This window comes from Galeopterus variegatus, unplaced genomic scaffold (assembly GCF_000696425.1).
Source record: "Galeopterus variegatus unplaced genomic scaffold, G_variegatus-3.0.2 Scaffold8262, whole genome shotgun sequence".
NCBI lineage: Eukaryota > Metazoa > Chordata > Mammalia > Dermoptera > Cynocephalidae > Galeopterus > Galeopterus variegatus.
In genome coordinates this window covers 36,076-43,070 of record NW_007734373.1, presented here as the reverse complement: position 1 = coordinate 43,070, position 6,995 = coordinate 36,076, and the positions used below count along the sequence as shown (strand labels likewise).

Genomic DNA, 6,995 nt, shown 5'->3' with positions numbered 1-6,995 from the left:
CTTTATCTATGCTGGATTTTGGTTTTTTTTTGGGGGGGGGGGATCCCAAATATGTATTTTCTTTTATTTTAATTTTTATTGAATCATAATTGATTATACATATTTTGGGGGTTCACTGTTGACATATATTGATCATTGCTAGCATATATATTGTTACAAATTTATTTATTCTTTATGCCCCTTGTCCAATCTCTCCCCATCCCCCACCCCCCCAATGACCCTAGATTTTTTCTCTCCTTCTGAAAGAGAAATGGTTACTCTGTTGATTTGTTGATGTTTGCTATTTTTGAAAACCCTGCTAAGTTGGTCAAATATGTAATTATTTTTTATCTTCACTTTATTGATTAGTGACATTGTAAAATATTGAATGATTCAGTAGCAATTTCCTTTTTGGTGTCCTCGAAAATTCTAAAAAAATAAAATAAAAGAACAACATGATCTGTTCCTACCCTATTAACTTTCTGTTCTCATTTCCTATTATTCTACCATCTGCTCTGCTCACTATGACCATAATGGCTTTTTTTTTTTAATGTGCACACAAAAATCTTATGTATATACAGTCATGCATCACTAAACGATGGGAATATGTTCTGAGAAATGTGTCCTTAGGTGATTTTGTCATTGTGCTGACATCATAGATTACTTTCACAAACCTAAAAGGTATAGCCTACTACACACCTGTGCTATATAGAATAACTCATTGCTCCTAGGTCACAAACCTGTACAGCATGTTACTGTACTGAATATTGTAGGCTATTGTAACACAATGGTATGTGTATATCTAAACATAGAAAATATACAGTAAAAATACAGTGTGATAATCTTTTTTTTTTTTTAAGGTGACTGGTAAGGGGATCTTAATGCTTGACTTGGTGTTGTCAGCACCATGGTCTTCCATGTGAGCAAACCAGCCATCCCTATACAGGGATCCAAACCCGTGGCCTTGGCGTTATCAGCACCACACTCTCCCATAGCCACGGGCCCACCCTCAGTATGATAATCTTATGAGACCACAGTATACGTGGTCTCTTGATGACTGAAACATTATATGGCAAATGACTGTATTTTCCTTTGTCCTTCCTGCCCAAAATTTTCTATAGAGCTTGCTTCCTATTATTTTTACATAATTATCATCAGCCTTTTTCCTATGCTAGCACACTTACTTTTGCATATAAGATCTTTAAAATCTACACTACACTATCTTCATTCTATCATAATTTTTTGTATTTTATTGATTCCAGTTATTTGTATTTAGACATGAATAAACACCTCTAACATTTTTTTTCTGAAAAATTAAAGAAATCTCCTTAGATATGTTGTAAAAGAAATATCTTTTTCTCACCCATTGCAAAGTTATGGTTGAGGCATCTATTATAAAAGACAGATTAAAAAGAGAAAAGCATACAAATTTACCTAACATAAGTTTTACATGACGTGGGAAACTTCAGAAATAAAAACCCTGAGAAACCAAAGCACTAAAGTGTATTAATACTTAAGTTTGATGAACAGTGGACAGTCATGCAGAAACATGACTGGACAACAGAGGTATGATCTAATGGTAGGAAACTGGAAAGAACTTAGTAAGACCTGTGTGTTCAGAGTTTTCTCTATGTCCCTCTGTCTTTAGAGATAAGGACATTCCTTTTCTCTAAGTGCAGGAAAGGCACCCGTAAAATGAGGATCTTATGACCTACTTTAGATAAAGGTCAGATAATTCTTTTATGGCCTGATTTAGGAGAGAAGGGAGGAGATGGTCAGAGAGAAGTTCCTGCTTCTACTGTTCTTAGACGCCAAGGTGCTATATTTTAGGGTAGTGTTTCCTGAACCCCATCAATACCGTTCATTTCTTCTCAAAAAGATGATCCATCTAATCAAAATCTCTCAGCATTAGCATTGCCAATTATTTTTTTTTTTAAATATAGCAAATTTATTTTGGATATGGTGTTCATTATTTACATGTCCATCTTCTATTTGAAGTTTTCTTTGTAAAATGCTTGTTTATTTTCTCAATTTTCAATCACTGTTAGTACTTATGTGAAGTTTTCAAGTATGTTATTAATATTTTTTACATCTTAGTTGTTCAAAGCATTAACTCACTTTTAAAAAATATATATATATACACGTTTTTAAATGATAGTAATTTGTGTATGCTTTTTCTAGAAGATTTTTCCTGTCTTTTATATTTGTGGCATTCTTTCCCAAATTGCCATGTGATAAATTAAAAATAGAATTTGATTCTAGTTGCTTTAGGCTCTTAATTTTACATCCAATTCTTTAATTTATCTGGAGTATATTTTGGGTGATCATATGATGATTAGTTTATTTTCCAAAAACCATCAATAAACAACATATTGCCTGCTTATATAGGAATCCTATTTAGCATATATTCAATTCTCATATATATATATTTTTTGGGGGGGGATATTTTCTTAAATTTCATCAACTGCCTACAATTGATTCAATACCCTACCATTTTAATTAATAATTTAATTAATCAATGTATGTCAATTCTGCTTTTCTAATTCATAAAGTTACTTTACTGTACTCACACGACATTTGCTTTATTATCTTTTAAAATTCTTTCTTTGGTGTATATTCATAGAATTTTTAAAATACTGGAATCTTTCTGTGGAGATATTTATTATATTTTCTTAGTATTAGATCTAAGTTTTAGATATTTTCTAATTATTAAATAAAAAAATATCACAATTTTCATATACTCATTAGAGTTTCATTATTTCTGCATTTTATCAAAATTTTTATTGATTTATTGTTTTTTAAATATGTTTATCAAAACATAATTGTTTATACATATTGCCTTGGATTGAGCATACCCCCAAAACTTGACCCCCACTGTGACTATTAAGAAGGTGGGAATTCCTATAACGGTAGTTGAAAGGTAGGGCCTTGAAGAGATGCTCAAACTGTAGGACCGTGCTGTAGTGAATATAATAATAATAGTGGTCAGGGGTTTGGTTCTGAGGGCTTTAAGTGAAGAGCACCTGAGAGGTTAGTCTCTCTATCTCTGCTCTGCCATTTTCTGCCATGTGAGACCCTAGGTCACCATCACAACCACTAAGGCCTTTGCCAAATGTGTTCCCTGGACTTTGGACATTCATCTCAGACTCCAAAACAATGAGCAATGCATTGCATTTTCTTTGTAATATACCAAGTTCCAGGTATTTTATTATAAACAACAAAAACAGACTGATAAACATACTAGTACAGATAAGTGGGCTGCAGAATTGACTATTTGGAGCTTCGTTTGGGAATAAGAATAAAAATATCTTTATTATATGTTACCTAAGCAACAAGTCAACGAATGTCTAAAACAAGAGTAGCCATTCTTGAGTATAACATTTATTAGATTAAAATAAAACTACTACAAAAGTCAATTCCTTTCCTATGTACTAAAATTAACAATGGAATATAAAATTTAAAACATGATATCATTTACAATAGGACCAGTATAAATTAAATATTTAGGTATAAATGTAACAAAATATGCAAAGAATACACCTATAAAAATCTAAAAAATAAAAATAAAAAATCTATGTCAATGGAAAAATATTATTTGTTCATGGAGTGGAGAAATCAATATTGTTTAGATGCCAACATTATTTATGGCTTCAAGACAATTGTGGTCAAAATCCCATCAAGCCACTTTAAAAATATCTCCAAACTGATTTCAAAGTTTATATGGAAAGCAAAAGGCCCAGAGTAGCCAACAAATATTAAAGATGAAGAATAAGCTTGAAAGTCTAACTCCCTGATTTCAAGACTGTCACAGTAATCTAGACAGTGTGGCATTGCAAAATACTAAGCACATAGATCAATAAAGCAGAATAGAGACCTCAGAAATAGATCCCCACAAATATTGTCACCTGGTCTTTGACAAAAAGAAGCTATAGCAATTCAAAGGAGAAGGACAGTTGGTTAAACAAATGGTGCCAAAAACAAATTCACATCAATATTGGAAAGAAATGAATCTGGGCACAGTCATCACCTTTCACAATAATTAACTCAAAATAGATGATAGACCTGAATGTAAAATGCACAACTATAAGACTTCTAGAAGCAAACATAGGAGGACATCTAGATGACTTTGGGTGTGGCGATACATTTTTATATACAACACCAAAAGCATGATCCATGAAAGAAAAAAAAAAAATGAACTTAATTTTATTTGAAAACTTCTGCTCAACAAAAGACAATATTAAGACAATTATAAGATATGTTACAGACTGGAAGAAAATAGTTAGAAAACATACCTAATTAAAGACTTGTAAAGAAAACATACAAATAACTTAAAACCAAACAATAAAAAACTAAACAATCTAATTAAAATAGGGGCAAAATGTCTGAACAAACACCTCACAAAAGAAGACATACAGATAACAAAAAGTGCATGTGGAAAGACGCTCAGTATCATTTATCATCAGAAAATACCACTGCAAATGTATTGAAATGGATGAAATTTAAAATAAAAGAAAAAGAAAAACATAACATCAACTGCTGGCAAGGTTGCAGAGCAACAGGAACTCTCATTCATTGCAGGTGGTGATGAAAAATGATATAGTCACTTTGGAAGGTATTTTGGGAGCTTTTTACTGTGCTAAACTTTGACTTGCCATATGATCCAACAGCTACACTTCTAAGTATTTATATGACTGATTTGAAAATGTATGTCCACACAAAACCCTGCAGGTGACTAGAAACAACTAAGGTGTCATTTAATAGGTGAAGGATACAATTAGTATGAAATATTTATGCAATGAAATATTATTCACCAAAAAGAAAAGATGAGCTATTAAGACATAAATGCACATCGATGGACCATCACTGTTCATTTGTATATTTATGCAATGAAATATTATTCACCAAAAAGAAAAGATGAGCTATTAAGACATAAATGCACATCGATGGACCATCACTGTTCATTTGTAAGGGAAAAAAGCCAGTCTGAAAAGGCACATACTGCATGATTCCAATTAAATGACATGCTGGAAAAGTATTCACCAAAAAGAAAAGATGAGCTATTAAGACATAAATGCACATCGATGGACCATCACTGATCATTTGTAAGGGAAAAAAGCCAGTCTGAAAAGGCACATACTGCATGATTCCAATTAAATGACATGCTGGAAAAATCAAAACTATAAGGCCAGTAACAGGATTCAATAGTTAGCTATCAGGGATGATGGAGGAAAGATGAAAGGTAAATGAGGTGAAGTGCAGGGGAAGTTTTAGGTCAGTGAATCTATTCTATACTCTATGATGATGTTGGAATATATGACATTATGCAGTTATCCAAATCCAAATAACTTTATGGCACTAGAAGTAAACTTAAATGCATGTAAATTAAAAAAAAAATCATTTAGGAGGCTGGGGAATGCGGGAAGAAATGTAATCTGTGACAAGAGAATCTAACTGTGTTGTCAATGTACTCAACAACTTCACTGAAGCAGGTGAAGGAAAAAGGTTCTAATGTGCAATTTTAGAAATGTGTAGATTCTATAATACTGAAAGAAAAAGAAAAGAAAAAGAAAGACAGAAAAAGCCAAAAGAAATTACATGCACATGAGCACTGTAATTGATAAGGGTTTTTTTTTTTTTTTTCTTATGGAGTACAGGTTAATACTTCTAATACTGCTTAAAATGTATACAGTATTAAAATTGAAAAATTAAGGAAATTAAGGAAACGGAGGGTTTGGGAGGTAGCCAGATTTCTCAATATTGAAGCAAAAATGTACAGATAAGCAAGGAGAGGAGGCACAATGGTCCATGTAGTAATGGATCAGAGCTGATGAATTGTATGAACTCATGCCAACCTAATATAGCTACAGACAGTTGCATTAGAAATATTAATAAATATGTATATGTACACAGGTTTGTATACACACATATTTCCTTGCTTAGCCAGCTGATTGTCCCCATAAGCAAGGACACTCCAATAGCAATAAGAACACACGGGACTTAGACCTTGTTTCTAATACTATTCTTCAATAAAAGGAACCAGAATTCCTTGAGGAAATAAATGATCATAGGACTGAGGTAGAAATACAAGATGAGCCAATTAGTGTTAGAAAGTAAGAAAGGGGCCGGCCTGGTGGCACACTTTGTAGAGTGCGGCGGCGCTCCCGCCAAGGGTTCAGATCCCATATAGAGACCGGTCCGCTCACTGGTTGAGCGCGGTGCGGGTGCGACACCGAGGGTTGCGATTCCGTTGCCGGTCGCAGTACAGGCATGACACTGAGGGTTGCAATCCCGTTACCGGTCACAAAAAAAGACAAAAAGGAAAAAAAAAAAAAAGAAAGTAAGAAAGTACTTTCAAAAAAAAAAAGGGGGGGGGGCATCTATCCCAGCCAGGGCATGATATTTGTCCACAACGATTGCAAGGTATTTCGATTCTGTAAATCCAAACGTCATAGAAACTTTAAAAAGAAGCGCAATCCTCGCAAGGTCAGGTGGACTAAAGCATTCCAGAAAGCAGCTGGTAAACAGCTTACAGTGGATAATTCATTTGAATTTGAAAAATGTAGAAATGAACCTATCAAACACCAGCGAGAGCTATGGAATAAAACTATTGTTGCAATGAAGGGAATTGAAGAGATAAAACAGAGACGCCAAGCTAAATTTATAATGAACAGATTGAAGAAAAATAAAAAACTACAGAAGGTTCAGGACATCAAAAATGTCAAGCAAAACATTCATCTTATCCGGGCCCCTGTTGCAAGCCAAGGAAAGCAGCTGGAAGAAATAATGGTACAGCAGTTACAAGATGTGGACATGTAAGATGTTTCTTAAAAATCTCACTGTCTGTAACCATTTCTATTTGTACGTTTGAAAATCTCCTTTGGAGACAGAACTTCTAAATTATTAATTTACTTTTTACATAAGGACATTCAAATGAAAGGTGATTAAATATACATCGCTCTTGCATTGCTTTCTGCAACACATCAAATATTATGGATGATAGATTGCATCTCAGCGTT

The 6,995-nt window shown here is 33.4% G+C and overlaps 1 pseudogene; it reads left to right on the top strand.

Moving 5' to 3' along the window:
* The first annotated feature begins 1,528 nt into the window (after nucleotides 1-1,528).
* On the top strand, nucleotides 1,529-6,795 carry LOC103608296 (annotated as a pseudogene).
* The last annotated feature ends 200 nt before the right edge of the window (nucleotides 6,796-6,995 follow it).